This window comes from Biomphalaria glabrata, chromosome 10, assembly GCF_947242115.1.
Source record: "Biomphalaria glabrata chromosome 10, xgBioGlab47.1, whole genome shotgun sequence".
NCBI classification, from domain to species: domain Eukaryota; kingdom Metazoa; phylum Mollusca; class Gastropoda; family Planorbidae; genus Biomphalaria; species Biomphalaria glabrata.
Genome location: NC_074720.1, coordinates 24,447,150 through 24,468,119, shown reverse-complemented (window position 1 = coordinate 24,468,119; position 20,970 = coordinate 24,447,150). Strand labels below are relative to the sequence as shown.

The following is a 20,970-nucleotide window of genomic DNA, read 5'->3' as shown; positions in this document are numbered from 1 at the left end:
AATCACCCCAATAGAAAGAAAAATATATGGAGAGCTCCCTGATTTGGAAACCACTGCGCAGTTCATCTCATGTATTGGTCTAGTCATATGAAAACTCCAACATAACAATGAGAACGATGAAGAAGAAGAAGAAAATTAAAATCTCTAGAAAATTCATACATATCTCCTGAAATATATAGACAAAAATTGTTATTTTGGAGTGTCATTCAGTATGGAAAACGACAATCCTTACACGCGATCAAAAACGGCATTATCCTGTAATTTTGGAATCAGGTGAAAAAAGCTTCGTAGAAAGCGCCTCAAACTAATGAAGAATTACTTGAGGTCAACATTTCTTGAAGATAGATTGAAGCTTTTGGTAATTCTTACTATTGAGCGTGATCTATGTAGGAAACAGAATTTTTATGATGTACTGTATAACTTCGCTACACGAAAGGCTCATAAAGTAATTCTGTACGTAGTAAAGAATGAATATAAATGCAAAGACGAAAGTAGTTTCTAATATAAACTCTAAATTTTCACTTATAATCCGTATCCCTACCCAAGCTGGGCCCCGCGAATTCTGTTTTGCATATGGCCTCACAATGGTTAAGTCCTGCCCTGCTAGTGACGGTTGAATACAGAGTAGATTATTTATTCTCCTCCCCCATCCCTATTTTTTTTTCGCAGACCGCTAAAACTACGTGGGGTAGAAATAAAAAAGAATGTTCTTTCCATGACTTCTAGGTCACAACGGTTAAGTCCGGCCCTGCTATTTTGTGACGGGTGAATACGAAATACTACTTGTTCTCCCCCGTCCCCTTTTTTTTCGTAAGGTAACTCTAGTCCGTCCGACTTGCAGAAATAAAAGAGTGATATTTCCTTTACTTCTTGTGTGTCCAAACTCTTGAGCCATGAAGAGAATTATATATATCAGGGGTGGGCAAATTACTGCCCGCGGGACACATGCGGCCCGCCGACACCTATAGAAATCTAGTGTGCCCACAGTATATACATATAAAAATGTAAATATTAAAAATAATATCTATATAGATTATTGAAACTGTCTCATTATAAAAGTTTTAAGTAAACGAAGATTAAGCTTATTCGCTATACATTAATACATCCGATTCAAGACACAATCTCTGAGTGTTGGAACAAGATGGCAAGTGTAACAACTGATGGAGCTCGATCTTTGATCTTTAAATAAAAAATATTCCAACCATAAACTCTAAACAGGAAAGTTTGCACAAAGCTGTATAAAAATTCGAATGTTACGAACTATACAGTTACAGTTATCAAACTTATTAGAGCTAGGAGTGTTAACCACGGGTAGTTTCAACAAACAAACAAAATAATCCAATGTATCCGCTAGCTTAGCATGGTCAAGGGAAATGAGATATAAAATCTTAGGGAAGAAATTGTTATGTTACTTGAAGGACATTGATTGTGACTTTGTTACCAGTATTTCTAATGAAGAGTGGAAGACAGATTTCATGTTATTTATACTACTATTGCAATTGGTTGTTTACATATGAAATGTAAATGCATGTTAAATCTTTTCAAACGAGGCTTTCCCCTTTTTTACAGGTAAGCAAAAGAAAATTTTTTTTTGTCATTTTCCTTTGCTGAAAGGTGAAACTATTTTTAGTGAAATAATTAAAAGTACAACACATATTAAGAATCCGTAATTGTGACTCGGTACCCACTGCATTATTACAGGGGTGCCATAGCGTTGTTTTATGTTGTGTGAAGCCATGATGACAGTGTCGGGATTGGGAGGCCGTGGTCCGGGGCTTTGCAAAGCATGTAGAACAGATTTTGAGTCTAAAGATATAATATACGTTAAAAAAATAATTAATGTTGCTATTAAAGAGTGCCCAATTATCCTGTGCCCAATTTCCTACCTTGTGAAATATATATATATATATATATATATATATATATATATATATATATAACTAGCGTATCCAAAACTTTGGAGTCGGAGGGGCGATTTTTTACAAACCCTAACCCTAAGCATAAATGCGCATACAGCATATATATATTTTTAATAAATATGTATGTATCGGCTTCGGGTATACCCATTTTCGCAAAACTTATTTTATTTTCGTAGCAAACGAGAAAAACTTGAAAGGATCATTAGCTAAGTTCAACATACATCTAAATCTAATCAACTAGATTAGTAAACACAAACTAAGACCCGAAGGCCGTGGGTAATGTCAGGCTAGTATATATATATATATATATATATATAATTGTCCCGAGACATGACGTTAAACTGCGCTCCTCTTTCTCTCTTTCCTTAACACTTTTAATGCTCATAAGTGCCCTACTTCTTTTCTGTCATTGTGTCTGCCTCCTCTTTTCCTCAGTCTGCCTTCATTGATCATCACTCTGTCTCCTTATCTCTAAATATCTCACTACGTCCTAGACCAGACCGTTTGCCGTGGACTGCGACGGGTAAGGGGGGATAAAGAGATCCTGGTGTTTGAGTGGTGGCTATCTGAGGATAAACCACCACAACACAATACTTTGGCTCCAAGTTCCCCTAGACCTGAGGCCCAGATGGCCCGCTCTGGGTCAATCGGCTGGTCATGCCGAGCTACCAGCATAGGTCGCTGGAGGGCGGTGGCTGGAGGGTCAATCAGGGAGCTGCTGTATCGGACACATGTCCGATGCAGCAGCTGACTGAGTATAGCACCTGTGTAGCCCTGGCGGGCTCATTCTGGACTTCCGAATGGCCCGTCCCCTTGTTGGACTCGATGGCGGGTGGGGAGCACAGGTGCCGAATTAACAAGAATATACATGGACAAAAAAAAACCCCAACAAACTACTTGCCCCAGATTTAAGTCTGGGCAAGAGACGCCGCATTGAGGCAAAAAAGGAGGAGGCCACAAAAAGCTGTACTACCTGGCCATCATTTTTGGTGGTCAGTTGCACAGAGGAGGGGAAAAGTCTGACAAAGCTGAGCCCTTTCCTTATCTATAAGGGACTCAAGTCAGTAGTGGGAGAGCCCAAGAGTGTGTCTAAGCTACACAAATCAATGGAACTTCTTTTAGAAGTAGATGGCAAGACGCACTCTGATGGGCTTTTAGGATGCAGAAGACTCTGTGATCTCCAAGTATAAGTCATGCCACACAAGAGTCTGAACACCAGCAGAGGTGTAATCAGCTCTAGGGACCTACTGGAATGTTCCGAGAAGGAAATAGTGGAGGGCATTGAAGGAATCACCCATGCCCGGCGCATTACCAGGCGCAGGGATGGTGAGGAGGTTAAAACCGCCACTATTATCCTCACATTCGGAACTAGGACACCGCCAGAGTATGTGAAGGCAGGATACCTACGAGTTCCAGTGAGGCCCTACATACCTAACCCCATGAGGTGCTTCAAGTGCTAGTGTTATGGACACGGCGCGGCAGTCTGCAAGAGGAACAATGTGTGTGCCAGATGTGCTGGAGAGGGTCATGAGGACAAGGGCTGCACAGCCCAGTTCAAGTGCCCAAACTGTCAAGCTGGCCACTCAGCCTACTCCAAGGTTTGCCCTGTGTGGAAACAGGAGGTTGCCGTGCAGGAGTACAAGGCAAGAAATGGATGTACCTTCAGCCAGGCGAAATCGACTGTACTGGCCCTACCCAAGGGCCTATTCGGCTTGACAAAGACCTACGCCCAGGCTGTTGCTAAGATAGGAAGATCCATAGCCACACAGACGGACACACTGACCCCACCACCCCCTCCTCCTCCTCCAACTCAGAAGAAAACACCGCCAAAGAACACACCTCTGAAGAAACAAGAAAGCCCTGTTGTCATGCTAAAAAACAGGTTCACTGTGCTCGCTGATGAGAGCCTTGAGACTGAGCAGCATGTCAAAACCAATACTCCGGGAGAACCCGGAAACATCATGTCTGACACAGGTTCTTCTCAGAGAACCCAGCCAGACACCCCAACCTCTACCGAATTAGAGGTTGACCAACTCCCTAAGGGGAGAAATCAAAGCGGAGAGGATGCCCGAGGCAAGAGAGGAGGAAATGACCTCCGCTCTAACCAGAGGGATCTCCCCTCTCCAGAGAGAAAGACTTCCCCCAAAAGGGGGTTGTCCTCCTCTCCATCCAAACCCAAGAATAAAAATACCAAGGTCACTGGAATAAAGGGAAACCCCTCCGGGGGCCTCCCAAGGCCAAATAGCTCCAAGTAGGTCATCTAGAATAAGCCATGGATTCCAGAATTGTACAGTGGAATTGTTGAGGTCTCAAGGCCAATTACGAGGAAATGCAGCTACTGATGGACTCTGAGACTCTTGTAGCTGTCTGCTTACAGGAAACACTTCTGAAAAATTGCATCAGCTTCCGAAGCTACCGTGCTTATAGCAAGAATGTTGAGGATGCAGAGAGAGCATCCGGTGGAGTCTGTATCCTTGTGAAGCATCCCCCATGAGAGGGTAGAACTACAGACCACACTACAGGCCGTAGCAGCTAGGATAACCCTTCACAAGGTTATCACTTGATGCAGCCTGTATCTACCACCAGGCGCTCCATTAAACCCAACAGACATGGAGGACCTATTGAAACAACTTCCCCGGCCTTATTTAATCCTTGGGGATTTCAATGCCCATAACACCATGTGGGGATCCAACAATACCGACACAAGAGGTCGTATGCTGGAGGATATCTTCCTCCAACATGATTAATGCATACTTAATGATGCATCACCGACCTACTTGCACCCAGGAACTGGATCACTCACATGCATTGACCTCGCCGTATGCGTCCCCGGACTTCTGGACGACTTTAAATGGTCAGTTAGCAATGATCTATGGGGAAATGATCACTTCCCAATCATCATTACTAACAATCTCCCTTCATTAGGACGACCTCAGCGGTGGAAACTGAATAAGGCCGATTGGGAACAATTCCAAAAAAGATGCTCCGAGGATATCACAGAAAATATCCTCGATGAACAGAACCCAGCTGATACCTTTGCTAGCAAGCTACTAAGTATAGCCAGGAAAGTTGTACCCCTAACCTCTGCAAATCCAAAACGGCCTAGCAAACCATGGTTTGATACAGCTTGCAAAAGTGCTATTGGCGATAGGAAAAAACGACTGGCTGCATTTATAAAGAATCCTTCCCAGGAAAACCTAAAGCTATTCAGGATAGCTAGAGCAAAGGCTAGACAAACCATACGGTCAGCCAAAAGGAATTCCTGGAGAAGTTTTGTCGGCAGTCTGGATGCCAAAACTTCTGCTAGAGCGGTTTGGAAGGCAGTAAGGCGAATCAAAGGGAAAGAATCAAATGCAATAGGGCATTTGAAAAACCAAGGACGAACTGTCACGTCCCCCAGAGAAATAGCTGACTGCCTTGCATCCTCAATAGCAGAAAAATCATCCACTGCACACTACACGCCAGAGTTCCAAAAAGTCAAAACCAGGGAGGAAAGACACCCCATTGATTTCAGGTCAGAGAACAATGAAGACTACAACAAACCGTTCTCGCTTGAGGAACTGAGGGAATCGCTGGACAAGTCACATGACACAGCGCCTGGAGAAGACGAAATCCATTACCAGTTCCTCAAGCACCTTCCCGAACCCTCATTGGCAGTCCTGCTAGGGGTCTATAACTGTGTGTGGCAAACAGGCGCTTTCCCAAACAGCTGGAGGAAAGCCACAGTTATACCGATACCTAAACCGGGAAGAGACGGCTCTGACCCAGCTAACTATCGACCAATAGCACTAACAAGCTGCATCTGCAAAACCATGGAAAGAATGATTAACAGTAGGCTGGTCTGGTACCTGGAAAGAAACAAAGTGATCTCAAACTACCAGTGCGGATTCCGGCAGGGGCGGACAACAACTGACCACCTGGTAAGGCTGGAAGCTTATATTAGAAATGCATTACTCAGAAGAGAACATCTAGTAGCTGTATTCTTCGATATAGAAAAGGCCTATGACACAACCTGGAAACATGGCATTCTACGTGACCTGGCGCTTATGGGGCTTAAGGGACACTTCCCCCGTTTTGTGGAGGAATTCCTGAAAGAAAGATCGAAAATTTCAGGTTCGAGTGGGCAACTCCGCTTCTGACACTCATTACCAGGAAATGGGTGTACCCCAGGGCAGCATTCTGTCAGTCACCCTGTTCAACATTAAAATAAATAGCATCATAAATGCGCTGTCCCCTGGCATAGAGTGCTCTTTGTATGTTGATGACTTTGTCATTTTTACTTATGGGAAAAACATGAACACCTTAGAAAGAAAATTACAGCTATGTTTAAACAAAATTCAGGGTTGGGCAAACGACAATGGTTTTAAATTTTCAGACTCCAAAAGAGTTAGTATGCATTTTTGTAATCTAAGGGGACTCCACCCAGACCCTGAACTATTTATACACAAAAAGAAGATCCCTGTCGTAAAAACTACTAAATTTTTAGGCCTCACCTTAGATTCCAAATTTAATTATCCCCCCCACATTAAGGAACTTAAGAAGAAATGCCAAAAGTCATTAAACATACTAAGAGTACTCAGCCATACGGACTGGGGAGCTGACAGAGATACCTTGCTGCTGCTCTATCGGAGTCTAATTCGATCCAAGCTAGACTACGGATCCATAATATATGGAGCAGCAAGGAAGTCGTAATTAAAAATACTGGAACCAATACAAAATGCTGCCCTGTACTCTGTCTCGGCGCGTTTCGTACATCACCTATCCCAAGTCTCCATGTGGAGGCTGGAGAACTCCCCATGGATATAAGAATGAAAAAGCTTGCAATGCAGTATACAGTCAGGCTAAAATCCAACCCCACGAACCCTGCTTTTGACTCCATATTTAACCCCACAGAGGTAGAATTATACAATCGAAGGCCTAACGTCATACAGCCGTTGGGCCTTCGAATGAGAGAATCCATCCAAAATTTAACCCCACCCATTGACCAAATCTCTAAAATAGAAACCCCTCAGAATCCTCCCTGGCTAATGAATAAACCCAAATTAAATTTATCCCTCCTTAATTTCAAAAAAGAAAATACAGACCCAAGCATACTACAAGTCCACTTTAGGGAACTGCAGGAGAGCTACGGAGATTGTGGCACCATCTACACAGACGGATTAAAAATGGAGGGAAGGGTCGCGTGTGCCTGCTCCTTTCGGAACAAAACAATCTCCCGTAGACTCCCCGATGGCTCCTCCATCTTTACGGCCGAATTGCACGCAATATTGCTTGCACTTATGGCCGTAAAAGCATCAGAAAGGAGGAAATTTATAATCTGCTCCGACTCCAAATCTGCATTGCAAGCTTTGGGGCGGATGAAGACTGGCATCCCATTGGTACATAAGAGCCTGAAGCTGTTGGACCAAATAACAGCCGACCGTAGGGATGTCACCTTCATCTGGGTCCCCTCCCATGTTGGCATTGAGGGAAACGAAGCCGCAGACAGAGAAGCAAAGAGAGCCCTAAGTCGTGCGGTGTCAGGAACCCAAATTCCCTACTCGGACCTGAGACAAAGTATTGCCTCTGCCACCTATCGAGAGTGGCAGAACCGATGGGAGGCTGAGACTCACAGTAAACTCAGGCAGATTGTGGCGGATGTAAGGTGGCGGCCCAAATCTAAGGGTCTGACAAGGCGTGGTAGCACGACCATGTCCAGACTTAGGTTTGTCCACACCTACATCACGCGCTCTTTTGTACTGAAGAGAGAGGAACCTCCACTTTGTGAGTACTGTGACTCTCGCCTCACCGTGGAACATATCCTCGTTGATTGCCCCAGATACCAGGATGTCAGGGCGAAATATTTTAGAGTCACTAATTTAAATACACTATTTGATAATGTCGACCCTGGGAAGGTACTGGGCTTTATCCGGGAAGTGGGGCTATCTACGAAGATCTGATTTATGAATTTGTGGACATGCACTATTTACATTAGATTTTTACCAAATATTTAAATTTTTACTAGCTTTACTATTTTAACTGTGAATAGACCTTGATTTTAATGATATGACTGTATAGAATCTGGCCCTTGTTGTTTAGAGAGAGAGGGATCCTTAAGGGACTGCAGGCACGACATTGCCTAAATTGTGCCGATGTGCCTCAAATCAAAAATCAAATCAACATATATATATATATATATATACTAGACATATGTTACCCGCGACCCGCGGGTTTTTATTTGCGCATTACTTTCGATATAGTCACTGAGTGTTTTGTAAACAATTAAACGAAATAATAATGTAATAAGTAAAGCGAATGTGTCAATGTAAAAATAGTGTGAGTGAAGCTATCAAATCAGAATAGCTAATAGGCTTAAATCCATTTTTTTTTTCAAATTAAAACATTTGTTTGAAGGCCTACATATATTTGATTAAAATTTGAGATGAATAGACTAAATTTTGTATGTTCATGTGTATAAAGTATAAAGTAGATCTTGAGGTAGACATAGATCTAAATCTACACTAATCTAGAGTTAAAAATTGGCTTTTATAGAGTTCATTCTGTGCTGCGCATGCGTGAACTTTTTTCATGAATGAATATAGGCCTATCTCAACACGGCCACGCAGCTTTAGCGAACAGCGAACCAATGTATTAAAAATTAGAAAAACAAATTTGAATGTTAATTTGATTAAAATATGAAATGAATGGACAATAATTAGTATGTTTATGTGTTAAAGCATAAAACTATCTTTGCGAAAAGAAATTTTATCATCTTAGAGTTCAATAAGAGTTTTAGACCTAGGCCTAGGAATAGACTCAGTAGAGAGATGTGTAACCATTTGGTAATGTCTAATGAAAGAATGTTCGCCAGGAAATCTGTAGTCACACAGATATCAGGAACTAATTTATGTAAAAGATGCTTTTGAATAATCTAGTGGATTGGATTTAGATGTATGTTAAACGTAGCTAATGATCCTTTCACGTTACTTCTCTTTCGCTACGAAAATAAAATTAGTTTTGCGAAAATCGGTTTACCCCAAGTCGATACATTCTTATCTATTAAAAACGAAAAGAGCGATAGCTTTGTTAAATGAATGGGATTATAAAGTGAACAATTAAACGAAATAATTTTTAGTACGCGATTCATGAATGAATATAGATCTAGGCCTATCTCAACTCGGCTTCGCAGCTTTCGCAGGTGAATGTAGCTTTAGAAAACCAAATTTGAATGTTTATTTGATCAAAATATGAAATGAATGGACTTTAATTAATATGTTTATGTGTTAAAGTATAAAACTATCTGTGCGAAGAGAAGTTTTATCATCTTAGAGTTGAATTAGAGTTTTAGATCTAGGGATGGGATTATAAAGTAAACAATAAAACGAATTAATATTTAGTACGCAATTCATTACGGAATTGTCTAATGAAAGAATGTTCGTCAGGAAATCTGTAATCACAGATATAAGGAACTAATTAATGTAAAAAATGCTTTTGAAACACAAAATTGAAGGTTAATTTTATTATATAATGAAATCAATGGATCTTCTTTTGTCTTTTCATGTGTCAAAGTAAAAAACTATCTGCGCAAAGTGTATTTCTTAAAATTAGATCTAGGTCTAAATCCTTTCTATCTTTTCTCATGTCAACATTGTAGACATGGCCTAGATCCATAAAATACTATAGCTGTAATAGAGTCGGACAACTTTATTTTTTTTGAGGGTCTTAAGTTTGTTTTAGGGCTACAATACATACACTACGGTCTAAGTTAGTACTTAAGGAACATTCCTGCCTAGTTTTATCAAGATTGGTCAAGCGGTTTTGATGTCTATAAGTAACATACATCCATACATACATACATACATACACCACACATTCTACTTTATAATATACTAGACATATGTTACCCGCGACCCGCGGGTCTTTATTTGCGCATTACTGTCGATATAGTCACTGAGAGTGTTTTGTAAACAATTAAACGAAATAATAATGTAATAAGTAAAGCGAATGTGTCAATGTAAAAATAGTGTGAATGAAGCTATCAAATCAAAATAGCTAATAGGCTTAAATCCATTTTTTAAAATTAAAACATTTGCTTTTGAATAATCTAGTGGATTACCCGGGTTTAACCGAAGTCGATACATTCTTATCTATTAAAAACGAAAAGAGCGATAGCTTTGTTAAATAAATGGGATTATAAAGTGAACAATTAAACGAAATAATTTTTAGTACGCGATTCATGAATGAATATAGATCTAGGCCTATCTCAACTCGGCTTCGTGGCTTTCGTAATTGTATGTAGCTTTAGAAAACCAAATTTGAATGTTTACATGATCAAAATATGAAATGAATGGGCTTTAATTAATATGTTTATGTGTTAAAGTATAAGACTATCTGTGCGAAGAGAAGTTTTATCATCTTAGTGTTGAATTAGAGTTTTAGATCTAGGGATGGGATTATAAAGTAACAATAAAACGAAATAATTTTTAGTACGCGATTCATGATTGAATATAGATCTAGGCCTTTAACTCGGCTTCGCAGCTTTCGTAAACGAATGTAGCTTTAGAAAACCAAATTTGAATGTTTATTTGATCAAAATATGAAATGAATGGACTTTAATTAATATGTTTATGTGTTAAAGTATAAAACTATCTGTGCGAAGAGAAGTTTTATCATCTTAGAGTTGAATTAGAGTTTTAGATCTAGGGATGGGATTATAAAGTAAACAATTAAACGAATTAATTTTTAGTACGCGATTCATTACGGTATTGTCTAATGAAAGAATGTTCGTCAGGAAATCTGTAGTCACAGATATAAGGAACTAATTAATGTAAAAAATGCTTTTGAAACACAAAATTTAAGGTTAATTTTATTATAAAATGAAATCAATGGATCTTCTTTTGTATTTTCATGTGTCAAAGTAAAAAACTATTTGCGCAAAGTGTATTTCTTAAAATTAGATCTAGGTCTAAATCCTTTCTATCTTTTCTCATGTCAACATTGTAGACATGGCCTAGATCCATAAAATACTATAGCTGTAATAGAGTCGGACAACTTTATTTTTTTTGAGAGTCTTAAGTTTGTTTTAGGGCTACAATACATACACTACGGTCAAAGTTGGTACCCAAGGAATATTCCTGCCTAGTTTTATCAAGATTGGTCAAGCGGTTTTGATGTCTATAAGTAACATACATACATACATACATACATACATACATACATACCCCTCACATTCTACTTTATAATATAGACTAGACATATGTTACCCGCGACCCGCGGGTCTTTATTTGCGCATTACTGTCGATATAGTCACTGAGAGTGTTTTGTAAACAATTAGACGAAATAATAATGTAATAAGTAAAGCGAATGTGTCAATGTAAAAATATCTAATAGGCTTAAATCCATTTTTTTTAAAATTAAAACATTTGCTTTTGAATAATCTAGTGGATTGGATTTAGATGTATGTTAAACGTAGCTAATGATCCTTTCACGTTATTTCTCTTTCGCTACGAAAATAAAATTAGTTTTGCGAAAATGGTTTACCCGAAGTCGATACATTCTTATCTATTAAAAACGAAAAGAGCGATAGCTTTGTTAAATAAATGGGATTATAAAGTGAACAATTAAACGAAATAATTTTTAGTACGCGAGTCATGAATGAATATAGATCTAGGCCTATCTCAACTCGGCTTCGCAGCTTTCGTAAACGAATGTAGCTTTAGAAAACCAAATTTGAATGTTTATTTGATCAAAATATGAAATGAATGGACTTTAATTAATATGTTTATGTGTTAAAGTATAAGACTATCTGTGCGAAGAGAAGTTTTATCATCTTAGTGTTGAATTAGAGTTTAAGATCTAGGGATGGGATTATAAAGTAACAATAAAACGAAATAATTTTTAGTACGCTATTCATGATTGAATATATATCTAGGCCTTTAACTCGGCTTCGCAGCTTTCGTAAACGAATGTAGCTTTAGAAAACCAAATTTGAATGTTTATTTGATCAAAATATGAAATGAATGGACTTTAATTAATATGTTTATGTGTTAAAGTATAAAACTATCTGTGCGAAGAGAAGTTTTATCATCTTTGAGTTGAATTAGAGTTTTAGATCTAGGGATGGGATTATAAAGTAAACAATTAAACGAATTAATTTTTAGTACGCGATTCATTACGGTATTGTCTAATGAAAGAATGTTCGTCAGGAAATCTGTAGTCACAGATATAAGGAACTAATTAATGTAAAAAATGCTTTTGAAACACAAAATTTAAGGTTAATTTTATTATAAAATGAAATCAATGGATCTTCTTTTGTATTTTCATGTGTCAAAGTAAAAAACTATTTGCGCAAAGTGTATTTCTTAAAATTAGATCTAGGTCTAAATCCTTTCTATCTTTTCTCATGTCAACATTGTAGACATGGCCTAGATCCATAAAATACTATAGCTGTAATAGAGTCGGACAACTTTATTTTTTTTGAGAGTCTTAAGTTTGTTTTAGGGCTACAATACATACACTACGGTCTAAGTTGATACCCAAGGAACATTCCTGCCTAGTTTTATCAAGATTGGTCAAGCGGTTTTGATGTCTATAAGTAACATACATACATACATACATACATACATACATACATACCCCTCACATTCTACTTTATAATATAGACTAGACATATGTTACCCGCGACCCGCGGGTCTTTATTTGCGCATTACTGTCGATATAGTCACTGAGAGTGTTTTGTAAACAATTAGACGAAATAATAATGTAATAAGTAAAGCGAATGTGTCAATGTAAAAATAGCTAATAGGCTTAAATCCATTTTTTTTAAAATTAAAACATTTGCTTTTGAATAATCTAGTGGATTGGATTTAGATGTATGTTAAACGTAGCTAATGATCCTTTCACGTTATTTCTCTTTCGCTACGAAAATAAAATTAGTTTTGCGAAAATGGTTTACCCGAAGTCGATACATTCTTATCTATTAAAAACGAAAAGAGCGATAGCTTTGTTAAATAAATGGGATTATAAAGTGAACAATTAAACGAAATAATTTTTAGTACGCGAGTCATGAATGAATATAGATCTAGGCCTATCTCAACTCGGCTTCGCAGCTTTCGTAAACGAATGTAGCTTTAGAAAACCAAATTTGAATGTTTATTTGATCAAAATATGAAATGAATGGACTTTAATTAATATGTTTATGTGTTAAAGTATAAAACTATCTGTGCGAAGAGAAGTTTTATCATCTTAGAGTTGAATTAGAGTTTTAGATCTAGGGATGGGATTATAAAGTAAACAATTAAACGAATTAATTTTTAGTACGCGATTCATTACGGTATTGTCTAATGAAAGAATGTTCGTCAGGAAATCTGTAGTCACAGATATAAGGAACTAATTAATGTAAAAAATGCTTTTGAAACACAAAATTTAAGGTTAATTTTATTATAAAATGAAATCAATGGATCTTCTTTTGTATTTTCATGTGTCAAAGTAAAAAACTATTTGCGCAAAGTGTATTTCTTAAAATTAGATCTAGGTCTAAATCCTTTCTATCTTTTCTCATGTCAACATTGTAGACATGGCCTAGATCCATAAAATACTATAGCTGTAATAGAGTCGGACAACTTTATTTTTTTTGAGAGTCTTAAGTTTGTTTTAGGGCTACAATACATACACTACGGTCTAAGTTGGTACCCAAGGAACATTCCTGCCTAGTTTTATCAAGATTGGTCAAGCGGTTTTGATGTCTATAAGTAACATACATACATACATACATACATACATACATACATACCCCTCACATTCTACTTTATAATATAGACTAGACATATGTTACCCGCGACCCGCGGGTCTTTATTTGCGCATTACTGTCGATATAGTCACTGAGAGTGTTTTGTAAACAATTAGACGAAATAATAATGTAATAAGTAAAGCGAATGTGTCAATGTAAAAATATCTAATAGGCTTAAATCCATTTTTTTAAAAATTAAAACATTTGCTTTTGAATAATCTAGTGGATTGGATTTAGATGTATGTTAAACGTAGCTAATGATCCTTTCACGTTATTTCTCTTTCGCTACGAAAATAAAATTAGTTTTGCGAAAATGGTTTACCCGAAGTCGATACATTCTTATCTATTAAAAACGAAAAGAGCGATAGCTTTGTTAAATAAATGGGATTATAAAGTGAACAATTAAACGAAATAATTTTTAGTACGCGAGTCATGAATGAATATAGATCTAGGCCTATCTCAACTCGGCTTCGCAGCTTTCGTAAACGAATGTAGCTTTAGAAAACCAAATTTGAATGTTTATTTGATCAAAATATGAAATGAATGGACTTTAATTAATATGTTTATGTGTTAAAGTATAAGACTATCTGTGCGAAGAGAAGTTTTATCATCTTAGTGTTGAATTAGAGTTTAAGATCTAGGGATGGGATTATAAAGTAACAATAAAACGAAATAATTTTTAGTACGCGATTCATGATTGAATATATATCTAGGCCTTTAACTCGGCTTCGCAGCTTTCGTAAACGAATGTAGCTTTAGAAAACCAAATTTGAATGTTTATTTGATCAAAATATGAAATGAATGGACTTTAATTAATATGTTTATGTGTTAAAGTATAAAACTATCTGTGCGAAGAGAAGTTTTATCATCTTAGAGTTGAATTAGAGTTTTAGATCTAGGGATGGGATTATAAAGTAAACAATTAAACGAATTAATTTTTAGTACGCGATTCATTACGGTATTGTCTAATGAAAGAATGTTCGTCAGGAAATCTGTAGTCACAGATATAAGGAACTAATTAATGTAAAAAATGCTTTTGAAACACAAAATTTAAGGTTAATTTTATTATAAAATGAAATCAATGGATCTTCTTTTGTATTTTCATGTGTCAAAGTAAAAAACTATTTGCGCAAAGTGTATTTCTTAAAATTAGATCTAGGTCTAAATCCTTTCTATCTTTTCTCATGTCAACATTGTAGACATGGCCTAGATCCATAAAATACTATAGCTGTAATAGAGTCGGACAACTTTATTTTTTTTGAGAGTCTTAAGTTTGTTTTAGGGCTACAATACATACACTACGGTCTAAGTTGGTACCCAAGGAACATTCCTGCCTAGTTTTATCAAGATTGGTCAAGCGGTTTTGATGTCTATAAGTAACATACATACATACATACATACATACATACATACCCCTCACATTCTACTTTATAATATAGACTAGACATATGTTACCCGCGACCCGCGGGTCTTTATTTGCGCATTACTGTCGATATAGTCACTGAGAGTGTTTTGTAAACAATTAGACGAAATAATAATGTAATAAGTAAAGCGAATGTGTCAATGTAAAAATAGCTAATAGGCTTAAATCCATTTTTTTTTAAATTAAAACATTTGCTTTTGAATAATCTAGTGGATTGGATTTAGATGTATGTTAAACGTAGCTAATGATCCTTTCACGTTATTTCTCTTTCGCTACGAAAATAAAATTAGTTTTGCGAAAATGGTTTACCCAAAGTCGATACATTCTTATCTATTAAAAACGAAAAGAGCGATAGCTTTGTTAAATAAATGGGATTATAAAGTGAACAATTAAACGAAATAATTTTTAGTACGCGAGTCATGAATGAATATAGATCTAGGCCTATCTCAACTCGGCTTCGCAGCTTTCGTAAACGAATGTAGCTTTAGAAAACCAAATTTGAATGTTTATTTGATCAAAATATGAAATGAATGGACTTTAATTAATATGTTTATGTGTTAAAGTATAAGACTATCTGTGCGAAGAGAAGTTTTATCATCTTAGTGTTGAATTAGAGTTTTAGATCTAGGGATGGGATTATAAAGTAACAATAAAACGAAATAATTTTTAGTACGCGATTCATGAATGAATATAGATCTAGGCCTTTAACTCGGCTTCGCAGCTTTCGTAAACGAATGTAGCTTTAGAAAACCAAATTTGAATGTTTATTTGATCAAAATATGAAATGAATGGACTTTAATTAATATGTTAATGTATTAAAGTATAAAACTATCTGTGCGAAGAGAAGTTTTATCATCTTAGAGTTGAATTAGAGTTTTAGATCTAGGGATGGGATTATAAAGTAAACAATTAAACGAATTAATATTTAGTACGTGATTCATTACGGTAGGCTATTGTCTAATGAAAGAATGTTCGTCAGGAAATCTGTAGTCACGGATATAAGGAACTAATTTATGTAAAAAATGCTTTCGAAACACAAAATCGAAGGTTAATTTTATTATATAATGAAATCAATGAATCTTCTTTTGTCTTTTCATGTGTCAAAGTAAAAAACTATCTGCGCAAAGTGTATTTCTTAAAATTAGATCTAGGTCTAAATCCTTTCTATCTTTTCTCATGTCAACATTGTAGACATGGCCTAGATCCATAAAATACTATAGCTGTAATAGAGTCGGACAACTTTATTTTTTTTGAGGGTCTTAAGTTTGTTTTAGGGCTACAATACATTCACTAAGGTCTAAGTTGGTACCCAAGGAACATATCTGCCTAGTTTTATCAAGATTGGTCGAGCGGTTTTGATGTCTATAAGTAACATACATCCATACATACATACCCCTCACATTCTACTTTATAATATAAGATATACTAGACATATGTTACCCGCGACCCGCGGGTCTTTATTTGCGCATTACTGTCGATATAGTCACTGAGAGTGTTTGTAAACAATTAAACGAAATAATAATGTAATAAGTAAAGCGAATGTGTCAATGTAAAAATAGTGTGAATGAAGCTATCAGATCAAAATAGCTAATAGGGGAAAATCCATTTTTTTTTAAATTAAAACTTTTGCTTTTGAATAATCTAGTGGATTGGATTTAGATGTATGTTAAACGTAGCTAATGATCCTTTCGCGTTATTTCTCTTTCGCTACGAAAATAAAATTAGTTTTGCGAAAATGGTTTACCCGAAGTCGATACATTCTTATCTATTAAAAACGAAAAGAGCGATAGCTTTGTTAAATAAATGGGATTATAAAGTGAACAATTAAACGAAATAATTTTTAGTACGCGATTCATGAATGACTATAGATCTAGGCCTATCTCAACTCGGCTTCGCAGCTTTCGTAGATGAATGTAGCTTTAGAAAATTAAATTTGAATGTTTATTTGATCAAAATATGAAATGAATGGACTTTAATTAATATGTTTATGTGTTAAAGTATAAGACTATCTGTGCGAAGAGAAGTTTTATCATCTTAGTGTTGAATTAGAGTTTTAGATCTAGGGATGGGATTATAAAGTAACAATAAAACGAAATAATTTTGAGTACGCGATTCATGAATGAATATATATCTAGGCCTTTAACTCGGCTTCGCAGCTTTCGTAAATGAATGTAGCTTTAGAAAACCAAATTTGAATGTTTATTTGATCAAAATATGAAATGAATGGACTTTAATTAATATGTTTATGTGTTAAAGTATAAAACTATCTGTGCGAAGAGAAGTTTTATCATCTTAGAGTTGAATTAGAGTTTTAGATCTAGGGATGGGATTATAAAGTAAACAATTAAACGAATGAATATTTAGTACGCGATTCATTACTGAATTCTAATGAAAGAATGTTCGTCAGGAAATCTGTAATCACAGATATAAGGAACTAATTAATGTAAAAAATGCTTTTGAAACACAAAATTGAAGGTTAATTTTATTATATAATGAAATCAATGGATCTTCTTTTGTCTTTTCATGTGTCAAAGTAAAAAACTATCTGCGCAAAGTGTATTTCTTAAAATTAGATCTAGGTCTAAATCCTTTCTATCTTTTCTCACGTCAACATTGTAGACATGGCCTAGATCCATAAAATACTATAGCTGTAATAGAGTCGGACAACTTTATTTTTTTTTTGAGGGTCTTACATTTGTTTTAGGGCTACAATACATTCACTAAGGTCTAAGTTGGTACCCAAGGAACATTCTTGCCAAGTTTTATCAAGATTGGTCAAGCGGTTTTGATGTCTATAAGTAACATACATACATACATACATACATACATACCCCTCACATTCTACTTTATAATATATATATATATATATATATATATATATATATATATATATATATATATATATATATATATATATATATATATATATATATATTGTTATAAACCTGGTGGTGGCACAAATGGGGGTAGTTGTGTGTGTGTAGTCAGCCGACGCAAATCTCCCCAGGCCAGCGCTAGACGAGCTGTCAACCGTGACGAGTTACGACTGTCAGCCGAGACGAGTGTCAACACGGCGGTTCGGGAAAGATCGACGGCGGTCCGGGAAGGATCGACGTCGTGAACAGAGCTCAGGAGCGTCACGAGAGTTGTAGTCATCTGACCACCTAGAAACGTCGAGCGGCGTTCTGTCCGGTTCGAGAAGGCCAGTAGGGACCCTATATAAGAGCGGAGGTGTCGCAGTCAAGACGGTTCACGGCAGGGGTTCAGAGCCCGGTTCACTACAGTCCGGTTGACTACAGCACAGTTCAGCGGTGTGGTTCTGTACGGAGCATTACGACGGTTCAGTGCGGAGTACTATCTTGTACAGTTGAGGCGAACGGCGTCTTGATCTTGGTCTGTGATCGAGTCCGACACAACGAGCCTAGTGTGTGAAGTCAGTCCTGAACTGTTGAACCCAGTGCAAGCCCGGAACTAGACGGAGAGGCCAGTGCAAGAGTTGATACGGTGGTACGGTGTTTATCGGAGAGATATTTGTACAGTGTACGTGTTGGCAATTGTACAGTAATGGCTGTTATTTATTCAACAATTTAAGTGTTACGTTACTTTGGAGCCCTGAGTTGTCAAGTTCTTTAAGTTGGTGGTGTAAGGTGCAGTTTGCAGAGAGCCTGGATAGTGAGATTCGTAACAATATCAATAACAAGTTTTAATTATATAGATATTTGAATCTGTTAGCAAGCTGTGATTTCTACAAATAAACTAGACCGTCCCCCCACTCGAAAGTTTATGGTGGGGGGAGGGGGGGTGCAAGTTTGATTCCATCGCCACCTCCCCATACCACCAAACCGGCCAACATACTAGAGGGGGGGGGGCGAAATAATCTAAAATAATCTGAAAATAAATAATTAGTATATAATATTAACTAATAAATTCGTATACAAAATGAGTGATTTCTTTACTAACATTCATGTGCTTTGGGGGGGGGGGGGGCGAGGTCGGCCGAGGTGGGGGGGGGGGGCGATCGCCCCTACCGCCCCCTCCCCCACTGGATCCGCCAGTGTTATATTTACATATTTATTCAAAAACATTTTGAAGGAAAATTGGATTGCTTTGTAATTACCTTATTTTTTGTATTCAATCTGTAGTTGTTGAAACATGCTATATTGGAAATCACAAAGTGATATTGCAAATTCTATCCACGGTGACCACTGATAAAAATAATCAATGTAAGAATAACTTATTAAGAATAGGCACACCACTTTCTTCTGTCTTAAAAACTCACTTTTCATATTCAAAGCGAAGAAGGGAAAAATGTAAAAGAAGAAAAAGATAATTCTCTTGGCTCTAGTTCAGTAACTAGTTGGCAGACTATATTCTTAGCTCAGTCACGTCCTCAAGGTAGGCAACTGTAGATGAGAAACAGGTTTTCCAGCCAAACGTTAATGAGTTTTCATTTTTACTGATCATTTGTCAGTGTGTTTGCGCGTGTGCGCGTATGCTTAGAAAAAGAAAACATCAGATCTGCTCAGGAATGTTGTCTTCTAATGACTACATTTATATTGAAAATATATGCATTTAGAGATACTCTTTGTTTTTATTTTGGATATGATTACTGATAATATAGGACTGTCAGCTGAAGAAAGCATACACTAGATACTGCTTTAAAATTTTAGCCATAACAGAAAAACAACAATGATATAGCAATCTTTAAAAAAATGATTTAGCTTTTGGTTAACTGGTATGCGCTGCTGTTGCTGCAGAAGAAAACAACAGTGTTTGAAGAAACAGGTGAAGTCTGTGTGGAAAATATTGAGTGTTTTTCTGTGTAAACCTATTTATAGAGTGGCAGAGAGCGAAAGATATTTACACACACATTAGTTGAGAGAGTGCTTCGCTAGGTTGAAATTGTTGGTACATGTAAATACCACACAATGGCTACGCCCGTTGTTTTGTTCCAGACTATATATTGTTTTTGTTGTTTTTTAATTGGAAATCCCCCACTCCTTTGTTTGCACTTCAAATTAAATGGCCCGCATTGTAATGAATCCTCTAACATTCTTTTGTTTTTTAATCCCGTGACTCCTAGTATCTGTAGACTTTAAAAAGGGCCCTCTCTCCCTTTCTCTTCTCTTGAATCTCTTTCTTTTAAACCCTTGAATTGAACTGGAGCCACACGTAGTGTAGCCGCGCTCCCCTAAAACCCTTGATTTGAACTGGAGCCACACACGTAGTGTAGCCGCGCTCCCCTAAAACCCTTGAATTGAACTGGAGCCACACACGTAGTGTAGCCGCGCTCCCCTAAAACCCTTGAATTGAACTGGAGCCACACACGTAGTGTAGCCGTGCTCCCCTAAAACCCGTAAATTGAAATGGAGCCATACACGTAGTGTAGCCGCGCTCCCCTAAAACCCTTGATTTGAACTGGAGCCACACACGTAGTGTAGCCGCGCTCCCCTAAAACCCTTGATTTGAACTGGAGCCACACACGTAGTGTAGCCGAGCTCCCCTAAAACCCTTGAATTGAACTGGAGCCACACACGTAGTGTAGCCGCGCTCCCCTAAAACCCGTGATTTGAACTGGAGCCACACACTTAGTGTAGCCGCGCTCCCCTAAACCCTTGAATTGAACTGGAGCCACACACGTAGTGTAGCCGCGCTCCCCTAAAACCCGTAAATTGAACTGGAGCCACACACGTAGTGTAGCCGCGCTCCCCTAAAACCCGTAAATTGAACTGGAGCCACACACGTAGTGTAGCCGCGCTCCCCTAAAACCCGTGAATTGAACTGGAGCCACACACGTAGTGTAGCCGCGCTCCCCTAAAACCCGTGAATTGAACTGGAGCCACACACGTAGTGTAGCCGCG

The 20,970-nt window shown here is 37.3% G+C and overlaps 1 protein-coding gene across 1 annotated transcript in view; it reads right to left on the bottom strand.

Annotated features, from left to right (window-relative positions):
* The window catches only part of LOC106071334 (uncharacterized), a 134,210-nt gene extending 114,430 nt beyond the window's left edge, over positions 1-19,780 (bottom strand). Inside the window, exon 1 of the mRNA XM_056043660.1 lies at positions 19,389-19,780. The gene's annotated coding sequence lies outside the window, so the exon portion shown is untranslated. The remainder of the gene's footprint in view (positions 1-19,388) is intronic.
* Positions 19,781-20,970: the final 1,190 nt, after the last annotated feature.